At 37.1% G+C, this 17697-nt stretch overlaps 1 pseudogene; it reads left to right on the top strand.

The window, feature by feature from the left end:
• The window catches only part of LOC100965391, a 32057-nt pseudogene extending 14979 nt beyond the window's left edge, over positions 1–17078 (top strand).
• The last annotated feature ends 619 nt before the right edge of the window (positions 17079–17697 follow it).

The raw sequence follows: 17697 nt of genomic DNA on the forward strand, positions 1-17697 counted from the left end.
TCATTGTTGTTTGGCGGGTCCGGGCTGGGGATTCGAACCTGCCACCTTAGGTGTACGTGGCTGGCGCCTTAGCCGGTTGAGCTATAGGCGCCGAGCCATACCTTCCTTTTTAAAAATTTCAGAATATTACTGGGGTACATGTTTTACTTATGTAATTTACTTTTGTACATTTTAAGTCAAAGGTATTAATGTGCCCTTCACCCAGAATATATGCATTATACAAGTTAGGTATGAATTAACTCAAACTCTCCTGTGTCCTCCCACCTGTTCGATTCCCATTGCGTTTTATTTCCATATGTATGCGTAAGTGTTGATGGAGTTCCACTTAGTATTGGGTACATGTGGTGCTTGTTTCTCTGTTCTTGTGACGCTTCACTGAAGAATGGTCTCTATCTCCTTTTTTTAATGTCCTTGCCTCTACTTCATCCTAAAATATTTTTCCAGTTGTAAAAGATAGAAAACCAAAAACAATGAAAATAACACTTTGTATTTGCAAGTACATGAAGCACTTGCTCAGATTCATAGCTTGGTGCCCTCTGTAACGGCTTTGACCTGGACTAATTGGTCTCCAAACCTGATGAATCCTCACACAGCCTTCTCCATTATTTTGGTGTTGAAAATCCTATGTCCTGTAAACCACATCTTTCTCTCTCAGTGTAGATACCTGGAAAGGATAGCCTGGTACAAGCACTTAGGTGCATGAATTTTATTTGGAAAGAGTTCCTGGGAAACAGAAGTGAAGTATTGGAGAAAGTAAGCCAAAAAAGGAAAAAATATGTGTTAAGGTATTCAATACCAAATTGGAACTAATAAATTAACACCTAAGTGCACTTAGGGAAGTAAATCTTAATGAGAAGCAAGCTTGAGGGGAAGGGGATGGGTAAATTCACAAATATTGTGTACAGTGAGCACTACCTAGGTAAAAAGCACACTTATAACTTTGACTCAATCTGTACAACAACAAAGTATGGAAACAAAACCTGTACTCTCCTTAATATTCTGAAATTAAAAAAATACAAAAACGGGTGTTAATGAGCCTAGTTATTTTTTCCCTATCCCTTTGAGAATTCTTTATATATTTTGGTTACAAGTCCTTTATCAGTTTTGTGATATGAAAATGTTTTCACCCAGTCTATGGTTTGTCTTCATTTCTTTTAACAATATCTTTTGAAGTACATACATCATTAACTTTGATGAAACTCAAATTATCAAATTATTTTTACTTTTAAAAAGTATATGAAGCAGTATTGCTTTGAAAGTGCTTTATTTTTTATTTTTTATTTATTTATTAAATCATAGCTGTGTACGTTAATGCAGTCATGGGGTACAGTATGCAGGCTTTATATACAATTTGAAATATTTTCACCAAACTGGTTAACATAGCCTCCATGGCATTTTCTTAGTTATTGTGTTAAGACATTTATATTCTACATTTAGAAAGATTTTTTTAACAAGATCACAAACATATTCTTCTAATATTTCTTCTAGAGGTTTTCTATACATTCACCTGAGAGATATTGTGGGTTTAGTTCCAGACCACTGCAATAAAGTGAATACTGTAATAAAGCAAATCACATGAGTTGTTTGGTTTCTTAGTATACGTAAAAGTTATATGCACAATAGTGCTTAAGAATCTTCAATTGGAGTAGATGCCATCTCAAGAGACCACTTGCTCTGTTCATCCATAAAAAGCAACTCTTATCTGTTCAAGTTTTATCATGAGATTGCTGCTGCAATCACACCTTCAGGCCCCACTTCTAATTCTAATTCTCTTGCTATTTCCATGACATCTGCAGTCATTTCCTTCCCTGAAGTGTTGAATCCCTTAAAGTCATCCATGAGAGTTGGAATCAACTTCTTCCAAAACTCCTGTTAATGTTGATATTTTCACTTTCCATGAATCAAGAATGTTCTCAATGCCATGTAGAATGGTGAATCTTTTCTAGAAGGTTTTCAATCAGCTTTCCCCAACTTCATCAGGGGATCACTGTATATGGCATGTATAGCCTTACAGAATATATTCTTATATATTATAATAAACTTGAAAGGTAAAATTATTCTTTGATCCATGGGCTGCAGGATATATGCTGTGTTAGCAGGAACAAAAATTATTAGTCTTATATATTTCCAACAGAGCTCTTGGGTGTGTCTAGGTGCCTTGTCAGTGAGCAGTAACATAAGGTCAGATGATTAAGTTTGTGAACTCATCCTAGAAAACGTGCTACATATTTCACTGTTAAATAACACTATGGTCTCCTTTGAAGTACTCCCCTTGGGAGTGTGCCAGTATCTAGTCCACCTTTCAAAGCAGTTTTGGAACTCTTTTTCTGGAGTAGCCATCGGAGCTGTCATCACGCAAGGTCTGACAATGAAGTTTGTGAACTCATCCTAAAAAAATCGTTCACATAGAGTATGTTTTCTCTCCCTTCACTTTCAGTTTATGTGCGTCCTCAAAAGTAAAGTGAGTGTCTTATAGACAGCATATACGTGGGTCTTGTTTTTTATCAGTCCAGCCACTCTCAGCTTGTAGAATTTAATGCATTCACATTTAAAGTAATTATTTAAAGGTAAGGCTTACTACTGTCATTTTGTGAATTGTTCCTATTTTGTTACTCTTTTTTTTTGTTTGTTTCTCTCTTGATGTTTGTGATTTGGTGATTCTCTCTAGTGGTATGCTTTAATTTCTTTTCATCTTTTTTGTATCTACCATAAATTTTTGCTTTGTGGATATATAGAGCTTACATAAATATCTTATAGCCAGTTATTTTAAGTTTATAACAAGTTAATTGTTATCACATATAAAACTTCTATTTTTTTTTTCTCTGATTTTGTTCATCCCTACTTCATCATTAAAAATCCTTGTGATTGCTTTCAGCCTACCCAGATGAATCAGGATAATCTTCCCATCTCAAGATCTTTAATTTAATCATATCTTCAGGTCCTTTTTTGCCATGTAAGACAAAATATACATGTTTTAGGGATTAGGAAGTGGGGATTTTGGGGGGGGAGGGATTAGTCTATATGCCACACCCTTTGAAACATTATTATAATATTATTCCTAGTATTTGCTTTTGATTTCCTTCTTAGAATTTCCATCTCTCTTTTTACATTCTTGCATATTATCCACTTTTCCCCATTAAAGTCCTGCTATGATTTGGACGTTTTGTCCCCTTTAAAACTCATAGTTGATGATCTATCTAGCTGAGGCAGTGGGCAATGAAATCCCTAGGAATTACAATGTTGCTACTTATTCCTTTGCTTAGTTCAAGTAAAATTTGACTTATTTATCTGGGAGGTGCTTTATTAGGTGTATATGAGATCAGACAATTAAGTCCACAAACTCATCCTAGAAAAAGGGCTATATACCTCATTGCTGAATATCACTACAGTCACTTTCAAGATACTCCTGGTGGGAACCTATGCACCGATTCCAGCATCTAGTCCACTCTTCAAAGCAATTTTGGAACTCTTTTTCTGAAATGGCCATCAAAGCTGTTGTTGTAGGAGGTCTACAGTGAAGTTCATGAACTCACCCTAGAAAAAGTGCTACATACCTCACTGCTGAATATCACTATGGTTACCTGTGAAGTACTCCTTTTGGTCCTGTAGTGACTATAACCTAACATTTTTAAATCTAATACAGTAAATGGAATCATTTCAAACGTCAGACAAGATGTAAGTTATTTAAGGAGAGAGGATTCACATAAGGATGTGAATACATGTACCAAGAGACAGAGATCATTGGAGGGTAGGTGAAAATTTGAAGGTAAAATAAAATTTGCATCAAATCCCCACATATTTCTGGTTTCAGTTTTCTTGGCAGTGAGCATTTTAACAATGAAAGTGTACCTATTCTTTTTACTTCAAGATATGCCCATAGAAGACTGATTATGACAGGGGAGTCAGTTTAAATGTAGTATGGAAGAAAAACTTTCTATTATTATTATTTGGTGATGGTTTTATTAATAGATTTTCCTAAACAGTTAACTTCTCAAGACAGAATTTATGTTACTCCTTCTCTGTTTTCACCTGTTCCACCTTTTCTATTGGCTTTGTCATAATTTCTTACCTTCCATCATTGAAAACTTACCATTTTTCCTGCCATTCTTCTTGTAACAAATATAAAATAAAAGTATTAATGTAATTATTATAGCCACTGCAGTGATGACTCCAAGAATTATACTAATTGTCTTATACTTCAAATAATTTTCTGAAAAACAAAAAACAAAACAAAACATAGACCCAATTTTCATTTTTAGTCCCCTTCCTACTCCAGAAGACACCAATTATATTTTTCTGTTCCCATCTGGAAAGATAATGGTGGCTTTTTCCCCCAAACAACAAAATTTTTATTTCTTAAATACCAGCTACTTTTGTGATGATACACTAATTATATGGGGAACACACAATAAAATAGAAATTAAATTCTCTTTGCTCAGGAAGTTTGACTTAACTTATATGATGTGGTTAAATCTCTGTGGATTTTCTTCCTTAAAAGAGTAGGGGCAGGCTCAGAATAATGTAAAATGAATGCTTGGCTAATTTAATTTAACCATAGAGCGCTGAACTAGGAAAAGGACCTTGAAAAGACCTTTTGGGGACAGCTTGGTGTATGTAGTCAAGCATTTGCTAAATCTCTGCAAAGCGAAAACTTGTATTGTTTCATGTGAATTTACACTGGGATTCTGAGAAAGGCTTATCTCAGGCAGGCATCTCATTGTATGTTTTAAATTCAACATTACCTACTTCTTAGTGTAGTACCTCATTCACTTCTGTGATGCATGGTTGTAACCCAGGAAGTAAAACTTACCTTTTCTCTCACATTCTCATTTCCATTCAATTCAGATATTGTTTTCTGAACTACCCTCCTTCTGCCAATCTCTTTTCTGGCTCTTTTTAGTTTTGACCTTCATTCGGTTTGCAAAAATTAATATATACTACCAAACATTTTTTCAAGGTGTTTTCCATTTCCTGTCTCATAAAATGAAAATATTTTCTCTCGTGTCATTGTAAATGGAGAAAGATCTGAACAATCTATACAGTGCAGAATGGCAGAAAAAAATTTAGCTTTACAAAATTTTTATAGAATGATATAAATAATGGTTGAGGTATATGTTCAATCTTTACACTACTTTAATAGTATTGAACTGTAGAGAATAGTCCAATTGATATCTGGTTGATATTGTTTAAATAGATTGAAAATATAGCATAAACTACAGAATTAATGTGAAAAATTGAATATGTATTATTCATATATAATAAATATTATTCAAAGAACGTTAAAAGAAAAAGGCAAGTATAAAGAATGCTTATATAATTTGAAAGACTTAGAACATACTCATAGACAGTAGAGGATGGAGACACAAGTGAATATTTTAGAAGTAAGGAACACTGGGCGGTGCCTATTGCTCAGTGGGGAGGGCACTGGCCCCATATATGGAGGGCAGTGGGTTTGAACCCGGCCCTGCCCAAACTGCAACAACAAAATAGCCAAGTGTTGAAGTGTTGTGGGGGGCGCCTGAGGTCTCAGTTATCTGGAAAGCTGAGGCAAGAGAATCGCCTAAGTCCAGGAGCTAGAGATTGCTAAGAGCAGTAATACCACAGCACTCTACTGAGGGTGAAAAAGTGAGACTCTGTCTAAAGAAAAAAAGTAAGGAACATTACTTAATGCATAATGTTAAGATGTAAGTAACATTTTCTATGAAAATAAAGTAATAATAAAATTTAAAATTAAAGCATGACATTCATTTCTGAGCAAGGTAGAATAAAAGGGACCTGATTTACTTCCCTCCTGAAACAACAACAACAACAAATAAAACATTGAAACAATGGTTTAGATGACACTAGACATCAGTGAAAAAAAGGAAAATTATTATTTGCAGACAGAAAATAAGAAAGGTAAGCCCGCAGAAAGGAACAAGATGGCAGCCAAGTAACAGCTTCTCTGCAATGGGGTATGGTGAGATTGGGGAGAGAAGACTCCAGGCATCTCTGGCTTGTGAGCTCTGCCCAGAAATATCTCTTTGGGGATGCAGGGAGAAAGTGAGAGCCTTTTGGACCCCAGGAGGAGGACAGAAGCAATGAAGTGGCAAGTGGTTGCATATGGTCTGAGCCTGCTGCAGCTGTAACTACAACAGCAGTGAGATTGCACACAAGGAAGTCTTTCTCTGTGGGTTGTTTTATTTTTTTTGGACTTGGACACTCCATTGAATTACCTTGGAAGAACTTAGGTGAGAGTAGTGATTTTAAGCATTGTCCAGGTTCTGGGACTGGGCTGGTGGGTCAGAAGGGAGCTAACATTTTTCAGCTCTGGGCCCTACCCACAGACATTGTGGGAGAACTTCCCGGTAGGCTCTACCCTTAGGGTCACAGAGTGAGGCCTCAGCTGGAAGATCTTGGGCACGTGATCTAATGACTATGAGCAGTGCCAAAGTTTGGGACTGAGGCATGTGGGAAGAGCAGAACTTTCAGTGTTCAGTGTAGGAGGGCTGCCTTGCAGCCTTGGCCCTTAGGTGCATAGATTGAGGCTGGTTTTGGTGCACTGGATAAGCGGGCAGCCACTTCAGGAGAGATCCCAGCAACAAGTGCTTTCCTGGGAAAGCTTCTGCTTAGCCAAGGTTAATGGTTTAAAGTGTCTTCTAAGGGCTCCGAGGAGGGATTCAGACTCTCAACCCTGCAGGATTTGAGGGTAAAGAAGTCAGCAGAAGCCTCCAGTCTCCATCTCATACAGCTGTATCAACATTGTGATTAGAATCTCATACTGCAGAAGATCACCTGTTGCCCAGAAAATATTCAGCAATATATGTATACTGCTTTTTCAAAAAAAAATCAACATTTCCCCCCTAGATTTTTCCTTCTGTATCTTTATTCATTTTTCTAGTTTAAATATAAGTTTTCATTGTTGCCTTCTTTAATAATAAGAACTTCATTTTTGCTAGTGTTTCTGCCCTCAATTTTTTTCCCATTAAGGTTTTCTGTTTATTTGTTTTAGTTTGATTTATAGTATTTTTGTCTTTCCTCTCTATTTGGTGGAGGTGGGGTACCGTGTCTCCTCAGGCTGGTAGGGAGCTGCTGACCTCAAGGGAACCACCCAATCCAGCACCCCCAGAGATTGGGGGGGTTTTAAGTGTGGGTCAAAGTACCCTACTGTACACTTTCATTACTCCTATCTCCCTCCTTCTGTGTCTCTCTTCTGTATGTCAGTATTCCCTTTTCTTCACCCCCTCTCCTTTCTCTTTTTTTCTTTTTAAAAAATCTTTTCTCCCTTCTTGCTCTTCAATCTTCTCATGCTTTTAGTCCTGTACCCAAAGGACTCATTGAAACTTTAGGCCAGAGGCATGGTAACTTAAAGAGCAAGAGGAAGTGAAAGGAAAATTAGGGCAAGGAAACAGATAAAAGAAAACACTCATGAGGAAGAATCAGCAAAAAAATCCTGGCAATATGAAAAACCAGTCCAGAGCAAGCCCCCCAAGGAACCATGAGGTAGCTACTGCTGAGGATTCCACCTATAAAGAAATGTTAGAAATGAAAAAAGGGGAATTTAAAATAGAGATATGATAACAATGAAGGAAATTGCTGAGAAAGTGGAAAATAACCAACAGGAAATCTAAAAACAGAATCAAATAAGAGATGAATGATATGCAGAATATAGAAAAGATATGGCAGAGCTGAAGGAATTGAAGCAGTCAATTAGAGAACTTAAAGATGCAATAGAAAGTATCAATAACAGATTAGGCCATGCAGAAGAATCTCAGAGGTAGAGGACAAAGCTCTTGAGGTAACTCAGTTAAAGATGCAGAAAAGAAGAGAGAGAAAGTAGAACATTCACTGACAGAATTATGGGACTTTATGAAGTGTTCAAACATATGAGTTATAGTTATCCAGAAGGAGAAGAAGAATGCCCCAGGGGAATGGAAGCTATATTAGAGACTATAAATGAAAATTTCTCAAATATCACCAAAGATTCTGACATAATCCTTTCAGAGGGATATCAAACCCTAGATCACCTCAACTCTAATAGAGCTTCTCCAAGACACATTGTGATGAACCTGTCCAAAGTCAAGATAAAATTACTCCTTGCAATCTGCCAGGAGTAAGCACCAATTGACCTACAGGGGCAAATCCATCAGGGTGACTGCAGACTTCTCTAATGAAACCTTTCAAGCCAGAAGACAATGGTCATCCACCTTAAATCTACTTAAACAAAATAATTTCCAGCCCAGAATTCTATATCCCACTAAGCTAAGCTTGAAAATTGATGGATAAATCAAATCTTTTACTGATATGCAAACATTGAGAAAATTTGCCACAACAAGACTAGCTCTACAGGAAATACTGCAACCTGTTCTACACACTGACCATCACAATGGACCACCAGCAAAGTAAGCACCAGAAATTAAAGGACAGAACCTAGCTTCCACAATGATGCAGAAGATAAAACTAAGCAATGGACTTTCACAAAATAAGATGAATAGAATGTTACCACACTTATCAATTATATCAATAAATGTTAATGGCTTGAATTTCCCACTGAAGAGCCATAGATTGGCTGATTGGATAAAAAAACACAAGCCATCCATTTGCTATCTGCAGGAAATACACTAGCCTCAAGAGATGAATTAAAACTCAGAATTAAGGGTTGGAAGACAATTTTTCAGGCAAATTAAATTCAGAAGAAAAGAGGAGTTGCAATCTTATTTTCAGATACATAAAGATTTAAAGCGACTAAATTCAAAAAAGACAAAGATGGACACTTCATATTGGTCAAGGGAAAAATACAACAAGAAGATATTTCAAGTCTAAATATTTATGCATGCAACTTAAATGCTCCCACATTCTTGAAACAGACCTTAATTAGTCTGAGCAATATGAGATCTTATAACACCATAATAACAGGGGACTTCAACACTCCTCTTACATAGCTGGACAGATCTTCTAAACAAAAATTAAACAAAGATATGAGGGACTTAAATGAGACCCTAGAACAACTGTGCGTGACAGACATATATAGAATACTCTATCCCAAAGCTAAATAATAGAGCTAAGAATGGTGGTGTGTGTGTATGTGTGTGTGTGTTCCCCTGACTCCAACAGAACCTACCAGCAGAGGCTTGCCAAGTGTGAACTGAGAACTATAGGCAGGGGAATGGTCCCCTGACTCCATCAGAGCTGGTGAGCAGAGGCTTGCCTGGTATGGACTGAGACTGGCAGGTGGGTTCAGTGGTCTCCTGACTCCAACTGAGCCAGTGAACAAAGGCTCATCAATTGTGGACTGAGACCAGTGGCAGTGGTGTGGTCCCCTGACTCCAACTGGGCTAGCAAGCAGAAGCTTGCCAGGTGTGGACTGAGACCAGTAGGCGGGGTCGTGGTCCCCTGACTCCAACAGAGCCAGCAAGCAGAAGCTTGCTGGGTGTGAACTGAGATTGATGGGAGGGTGTGTGGTCCCCAGCTCCAACTGGGCAGGCAATCAGAGAGGTGGACACCAGCATAGATTGAGTCTGGTGATTGGGGGCATGGATCCCTGGTTCCAATTGAGTTGTTGCAGACCCTTGGTCCCCTCTTTGTTGGCCACGGTTAGTACTGCCCGAGACAATTTGATTGGAACTTGCATCTGGGACTGTCCACCTGGGGACTCTCTGAGGTTTGCCTTGGAGGTTCTATAGTGGAAAAGAACTAAATGGTGGGAGTGGGGCTTTGTCGCTGTCTATATCTCTCCACAGCTGAGATTTAAACCTAATACTGTGGCTTCTTAGGAGAAGGTAGAGGTTGGCTGATTTCAAAACAGAGCCAGCTTGTGCTAGCTCACCAAGTAGGTCCTCAGAGTCTCTGGCTAAAACTCTGAAAGGGGCCTTTGTAAATTTGTAGGGGATAAGACACAATTACAAAGCCTGGTGCTTTGGTAAGGGGCTGATTAACTCTACTACCTGGGACCCCCAATTCAATCTCACCCTACCAGTTCTATTAAACAAATGGTGGAAAATATACATGGTGTGGAACAAATGGAAGAACTCTGGCAACATGGATAACCAGAGTAGATCAACCCCCCCAAAGGAATGACAAAGGAGATACAACTGCAGATGCCATGCATAGACAAATGGCTGAAATGTCAGAAATCAAATTTAGAATATGCACAGCAAATAAGGTGAATAGAATGGAAGAAAAGTTAGAAATTGAAATCCAGAGAGTAGTTGGAAAGTTGCCTTAAGAAATCAATGAATTCAAAGACAAAGTCATCAAAGATATGGACATAATGAGAAAAAAGATAGCAGAGCTCAAGCAAATGAAAGTTATTTGAGGAGCTCTGAAATACAGTAGAATCCTTCAGTAATAGAGTTAACCAGGTAGAAGAAAGGATCTCTGAGATTGAAGATAAAGCTTTTGAATGTTCCCAAACCTCAAAGAGGCAGACAAATGGAGAGCAAAAACTGATCATTCCCTGAGAGAGTTGTGGATCACTCCAAAAGATCAAACATTTGTCCTATAGGAATTCCTGAAGGAGAAGAGGATGGTTCTAAAGGTATAGATGCTAGACTCCAAGATTATGCAGGAGAATTTCCCAAGCATTCCAAGAGATACAGAAATTCAGATAGTAGACAGTTTCAGAACCACAGCAAGACTCAATCCAAATAAAGCATTTCCTAGATATTTTATGATTAACTTTGCCAAAGTTGAGATGAAGGAGAAAATTCTGCAAGCAGCCAGATGTAAGAAAAGCATCACTATAAAGGGAGAAATATCAGAATGACTCCAGATCTCTCAGCTGAAACTTTTCAAGCCAGAGGAATATGGTCATTGACCTTCAATCTCCTAAAACAAAACAACTTTCAATCCAGTATCCTGTATCCAGCTAAACTGAGTTTCATCTGTGATGGAGAAATCAAATACTTTACTGACATAGACATGTTGAAGAAATTTGCCATAACGAAACCAGTTCTCCAGGATATTCTCAGATCCATCCTCCACAATAACCAGCACAATGCTCTACCACCAAACCAAACTCACTCAGAAATTTTTGAACAGAACTCAACTTCCACAGTGGTGAAAGGATTAAAACCATCCATTGGACATCTGAAACATCACTACCAGGCTTATGAATTATCTCGATTAATGTGAATGGTTTAAATTGTCCTCTAAAGAGGCAAAGGATGGCTGATTGGATACATAAAATCAGACCAGATATCTGCTGAATACAAGAATCTCATCTTGCCTTAAAGGATAAAAATAGTCTCAGGGTGAAGGGATGGACATCTATAATACAGCAAATGGAAACCAGAAAAAGACAGGGGTGACAATTTTATTTGCAGATATAATTGGCTTTAAACCAACAAAGATAAAGAAAAATAAGGTGGTCACTACTTTGTCAAGGGAAACACCCAACATGAAGAGATTTTGATAATTAACATTTATGCACCCTACTGAATGCTCCTAATTTTTAAAGCAAACCCTAATGGAGATATCTTGATATCTTCCTGCACTGTAATAGTGGGAGATTTTAACACCTCTTTGAGAGTTTGGGATAGATTTTTCCAAGCAGAAACTAAACAGAGAAATATTAGACTTAAACCTGACCCTTGAACAAATGGACTTAACAGACCTCTACAGAACATTTCACTGTAATAAAACTCAATATACATTCTTCTCATCAGCCCACGGGTCATCCTCCAAAACTGATCACATCTTAGGACACAAGTCTAACCTCAGCAAATTTAAAAGAATAAAAATTATTCCTTTTATTTTCTTGGACCACCATGGAATAAAAGTTCAACTCAACAACAATAGGAATCTTCATACTCAAAGTCATGGAAACTAAATAATCTTAGGCTGAATGATAGCTGGGTCAAAGATGAGAATAAGAAGGAAATCACCAAATTTTTAGAAGAAAATGATAATGAAGACACAAATTATCCAAACCTGTGGGATACTGTGAAGGTAGTCGTAAGAGGGAAATTTATAGCATTGGAAGGCTTCATCAAGAAAATAGAAAGAGAGGAGGACAAGAACTTAACAACTTAATGGATCATCTCAAACAACTTAATGGATCATCTCAAGTAACTGGAAAAGGAAGAACATTCCAACCCTAAACTCAGCAGAAGAAAAGAAATAACCAAAATTAGGGCAGAATTAAATGAAATTGAAAACATAAGAATCATTGAGAAGATTAATGAAACAATAAGTTTGTTTTTTGAAAAGATTATTAAAATTGGTAAGCCTTTGGCAACCTAACCAGAAACAGAAAAGTAAGATCTCTAATATCATGTATCAGAAATGATAAAGGAGAAATAACTACAGACACCTCAGAAATTCAAAGAATCCTCAATGATTACTACAAAAATCTCTATTTTGAGGAGTATGAAAATCTGAAGGAAATGGACCAATACCTGGAAGCATGCCACCTTCCTAGACTCAACCAGAAAAAATAAATCTTGAATAAACCTATATCAATCACTGAAATAGCATCAAAAATACAAAATCTCCCCAAAAAGAAAAGTCTGAGACCACATGACTTCACATCCAAATTTTGTCAAACCTTTCAAGGGAAACTAGTATCTATATTATGTAACCTTTTCCAAAGCATAGAAAAAGAAGGAATACTTCCCAACACATTCTATGAAGCAAATAACACCCTGATCCCCATACCAGAAAAGGATCCCACAAAGAAAGAAAATTATAGACTAATATCATTAATGAATAGTGATGCAAAAATATTCAATAAGATCTTAGCAAACAGGATTCCACAACACATCAAAAAAATTTTACACCATGATCAAGTTGGTTTTATTCCAGGGTTATAGGGTTGGTTTAAAATACTCAAATCTATAAATATGACACCTCACGTCAATAAAATAAAAAACAAAGACAATATGATTCTCTCAATTGATGCAGAAAAATATTTTGATAATATCCAGCATCCTTTTCTGATCAGAACACTTAAGAAAATAGGCATAGAAGGGACATTTCTTAAACTGATAGAGGTCATCTACAGCAAATCCACAGCCAATATCATATTGAATGGAATAAAATTGAAAACATTTCCACTCAGATCAGGAACTAGGTAAGGATACCCACTGTTTCCACTCCTATTCAACATAGTAACGAAAGTCTTAGCCATTGCAATCAGGCAAGAGAAGGTGATCAAGGGTTCCAAATGGGGTCAGAGGAAATAAAACTTTCACTCTTTGCAGATGATATGATCCTATACCTAAAAAATCCCAGGGACTCAACTACAAAACTCTTAGAAGTGATCAAGAAATACAGCAGCATCTCAGCATAGAAAGTCAATAACTACAAATCAGTAGCTTTTGCTATATATGCTAACAATAGTTAAGCTGAAAATATAGTCAAGGACACTATTCCTTTTACACTAGTGCCAAAGAAGATGAAATATCTGGGAATTTTCCTAACAAAGAACATGAAAGATCTCTATAAAGAGAATTATGAAACTCTGAGAAAAGAAATACCTGAAGATGTTAACAAATGGAAAAGCATACCATGCTCATGGCTGGGAAGAATCAACATTCTTAAAATGTCCATATTACCCAAAGCAATCTACAGATATAATGCAATCCCTATTAAAGCTCCATTGTCATACTTTAAAGAGCTTGAAAAAATAGTACTTCGTTTTATATGGAATCAGAAAAAACCTCGAATAGCAAGCACATTACTCAGAAATAAAAACAAATCAGGAGGTATCACATTACCATACTTCATGCTATACTATAAATCTATAGTGATCAAAGCAGCATGGTACTGGCACAAAAACAGAGTGGTAGATTTATGGAACAGAGTAGAGAACCAAGAGATGAACCCATCCACTTATGATCATTTGATCTTTGATAAGCCTATCATAACATTCAGTGGGGGAGAGACTCCCTATTTAACAAATAGTGCTGGGTAAACTGGCTGTTGACCTGTAGAAAACTGAAACTGGACCCCCACCTTTCACCATTAACAAAAATTGATTCTCACAGGATAAAAGATTTAAACTTAAGACATGAAACTATAAAAATACTAGGAGAGAGTGCAGGGAAAACACTTGAGGAAATTGGTCCGGGAGAATATTCTATGAGGAGGAACTCCCTGGTAATTGAAGCAACACCAAAATCCATTACTGGGATCTGATCAAACTAAAAAGCTTTTGCATAGCCAAGAGCACAGTAAATAAAGCAGACAAACTTCAGAATGGGAGATCTTGCAGGTTATGCTTCCGACAAAGGTCTGATACTTAGAATCTACAGAGAACTCAAATTAATAAGAAAAGAACAACCCCATTTCTATGTGGGCAAGGGACTTGAACAGAAACTTCTCTGATGAAGACAGGTGCATGCCCTACAAACACATTAAAAGGCTCACCATCTTTAATCATCAGAGAAATGCAAGTCAAAACCACATTGAGATATCATCTAACTCCAGTAAGAATAGCTCACATAACAAAATCCTCAAACTAGAAGTGTGGATGTGGAGAGAAGGGATCACTTCTACCTGCTGTTGGGAATGCAAGCTAATAAGACCTTTTTGGAAGGAAGTTTGGAGAATACTCAAGGAACTAAAAGTAGACCTACCATTCTATCCTGTAATTCCTCTACTAGTTTACAACAAAGACATTTGCACCAGAATATTAATTGTAGCCTGATTCATAAATGCCAAGACGTGAGAACAATCCAAGTGCCCATTGACCCATGAATGGATTAACAAATTGTGGTATATATACACCATGGAATACTATGCAGGCATAAAAATGATGGAGAGTTCACATCTTTCATGCTTATCTGGATGGAGCTAGAACATATTATTCTTTGTAAATTATCTCAAGAATGGAAAAAAAAGTGGCTAATGTGCTCAATACTACTATGAAATAATATACAATCACCTACACATTCATCTGAATAGTAAAACATAACTATAGTCCAAAAAGTAGAAGGGAAGAGGAGAGAGTGGAAGGGAGTGGGGAGATGGGAGGAGAGAGGATATTTGGGGGGACGTCACTTAAAGTGCCTGATGCAATGGTACACTTCAAAACTATTAAGAAAAGAGTATAATTGTGATGTGTTAATCAGTTCAAGGTAAGCATTTCACATTTCACATATATCAAATCAGTACACTGAGCTCCATAAATGCATCAATGTACATAGTTGTGATTTAATAACAATAAAAAATGAGGTGAAGGATCTTTACAAAGAGAATTATGAAACCCTAAGAAAAGAAATTGCAGAAGACATTAACAAAGAGAAAACTTTGGTCACATAAGAGAGAAACGTAAATGAATTCAAGGTGGGAGGCTGGGGAACAAGGGAGCAGGGGGAACAATGTTAGAGTGTATGGCACCCTCTTGGTGACATGACACCATTATGAGAAGGACTTTACCTGACAAATGTAAACATTGTAACCTAATTCTCTGTACTAAGTAACCTGAAAGAATTAAAAGAAAAAAAAGCATATGATTATGCTTAAAAATTAAGGGTAGTAGAGTGTACTTTCTCTTCCTTTTGAGGATTTTTCTGATAAACTGAAAAAGATTAAATTCACTCAAAAAATTGTAAAGTAGGTAACTAATCAGGTTTGGTGTTACAGGGACCGAGGGTAATGTTCTTTGACAAACCTTATGTGGGAGTTTCAGCAATGACAGACTGCTAAGGAGAACATTATAGCCTTAATATTCTCCTTCCTGTATAGGACTCAGTCCCTACTTCTCCAGCATAGGGGAGGGGAGGGTAAAGGAGGCAGTGAAGAGGGTTTGTAGGCCTTGTGCTCCAAGTCCAGTCGCCTCCTTGGTTTACACGAACAGTCCCACTGTCTGGTTCTCAGTGCCTCCCACCTTCTCTCCCCTGCCCAGCCTGAGCTGCCTTGCTAACTGTGCTGTGGTGTAGACCATAGCTTTGCCTTGGGGTCCCTCTTTTTCAACTTGAACTGAGTGGGTTCGAAATGCCGGGAGAAGAGGCTGAAAACTGGGGTGCCTCACTGCTTTCAGGTTTGACAGCAAAAGGCTGCTTGGGTCTCTTGGAGACATAAGTGACTTAGTCTTGTCCAGGGTCGGTTTTGGTCTGAGGAATATTCTGAAGACAGTAACTCTGAGCCAAATGTAGATTTGGAAAATCAGTACTATAATTCCAAACCATTAAAAGAAGATGACCCAAAAGCAGCATTAAGCAGTTTCCAAAAGGTTTTGGAACTTGAAAGTGAAAAAGGAGAGTGGTTTTCAGTTGAACGCACTGAAACAAGTTGACAAAGTTTCCAAAATTGATGACTAGATATAAACAACTATTGACCTATATTTGGAGTGCAGTCACAAGAAATTCTTCTGAAAATTCCATTAATTCTATTCTTGATTATATCTCCACTTCTAAACAGGTGGATTTACTGCAGGAATTCTATGAAACAACACTGGAAGCCTTAAAAGATGCTAAGAATGAGAGACTGTGGTTTAGACAAACCCAAAGTTGGAAAATCATATTTAGAATGAGAGGAATATGGAAAGCTCCAAAAAATGTTATCCCAGTTACATCAATCCTGCCAGACTGAAGATGGAGAATATAAGTTTAAAAAAGGTGCACAGTTAGAAATATTTGCGTTGGAAATTCAAACGTACACAACACAGAAAAATAACAAAAAACTCAAAGCATTTTATGAACAGTCACTTCATACCAAGTCTGCCATCCTCATTCACTGGTCATGGGAGTTATCAGAGGATGTGGTAGTAAAATGCACTTGAGAGAAGGTGAGTTTGAAAAGGTACACACTGATTTTTTTGAAGCCTTTAAAAATTAGGATGACTCAGGAAGTCCAAGATGAACCACTTGCTTAAAATATTTGGTCTTAGCAGATATGCTAGTGAAATTGGGAATTAATCCATTTGACTCATGGGAGGCCAAGCCATACAAAAATGATCCAGAAAGTTTAGCAATGACGAATTTAGTAAGCGCCTATCAGAATAATGACATTACTGAATTTGAAAAGATTGGGAAAACAAATCACATCACAGCTGCATCATGGATGATCATTGTCATGATTTTAAATACACTGACATGCTACTGTTGATTAAATTTAAAAACATGTTTTACCTGCAGAAATTCTCTCATAAATAACCTGCAATGACTTGAAATGCATACCCATTTGAATATGTCTTTTCTCATGTATAAATTAAAATGTTTGCTGCAAAAACCAAACAAAACCTATATAAATGTTAGCAAGAAGAGTTGCTTGAGAATGACAAGAAAAAGGAAAATTTTGTCTAAAGTAATGGACATCAAAGAAGAATTTTTTAGCCATGTTAGAGACAGATAGGCTCTTTGAAGATTAGGGGAAAACCTCTGGATATACTTAGTGACAGGGTTAATACAAAATTATCATGTTTTTATTGGCACATATAGAAAAGAGCGAAATTTAAAATTCATATGTAAATGTCAATGGGTGACATAGAAAAAATAAAATATGCTAAAAATATCTCCACAATCAGGGCAAGCACTATAAGAATAGTGAAAAAAGAAAAGTTACTCACCTTCTGTCTTATCTTCTGTGTCTGTGCTGATCACTGAAAAGCGAAAGACATTGTATTTACCTGTATGTCAGAATAATTAACAACATTTATACATGTTCTAGAGAGGTACATAGGCTAATTCTCAATTCAAATCTCTCACGCCTGCAATCCCAGCACTGTGGGAGGCTGAGGTGGGAGGACTGCTTGAGCTCAGGAGTTCAAGACTT

The sequence above is a fragment of the Otolemur garnettii genome, unplaced genomic scaffold, assembly GCF_000181295.1.
Source record: "Otolemur garnettii isolate 467f Iridium unplaced genomic scaffold, OtoGar3 scaffold00031, whole genome shotgun sequence".
NCBI classification, from domain to species: Eukaryota; Metazoa; Chordata; class Mammalia; order Primates; family Galagidae; genus Otolemur; species Otolemur garnettii.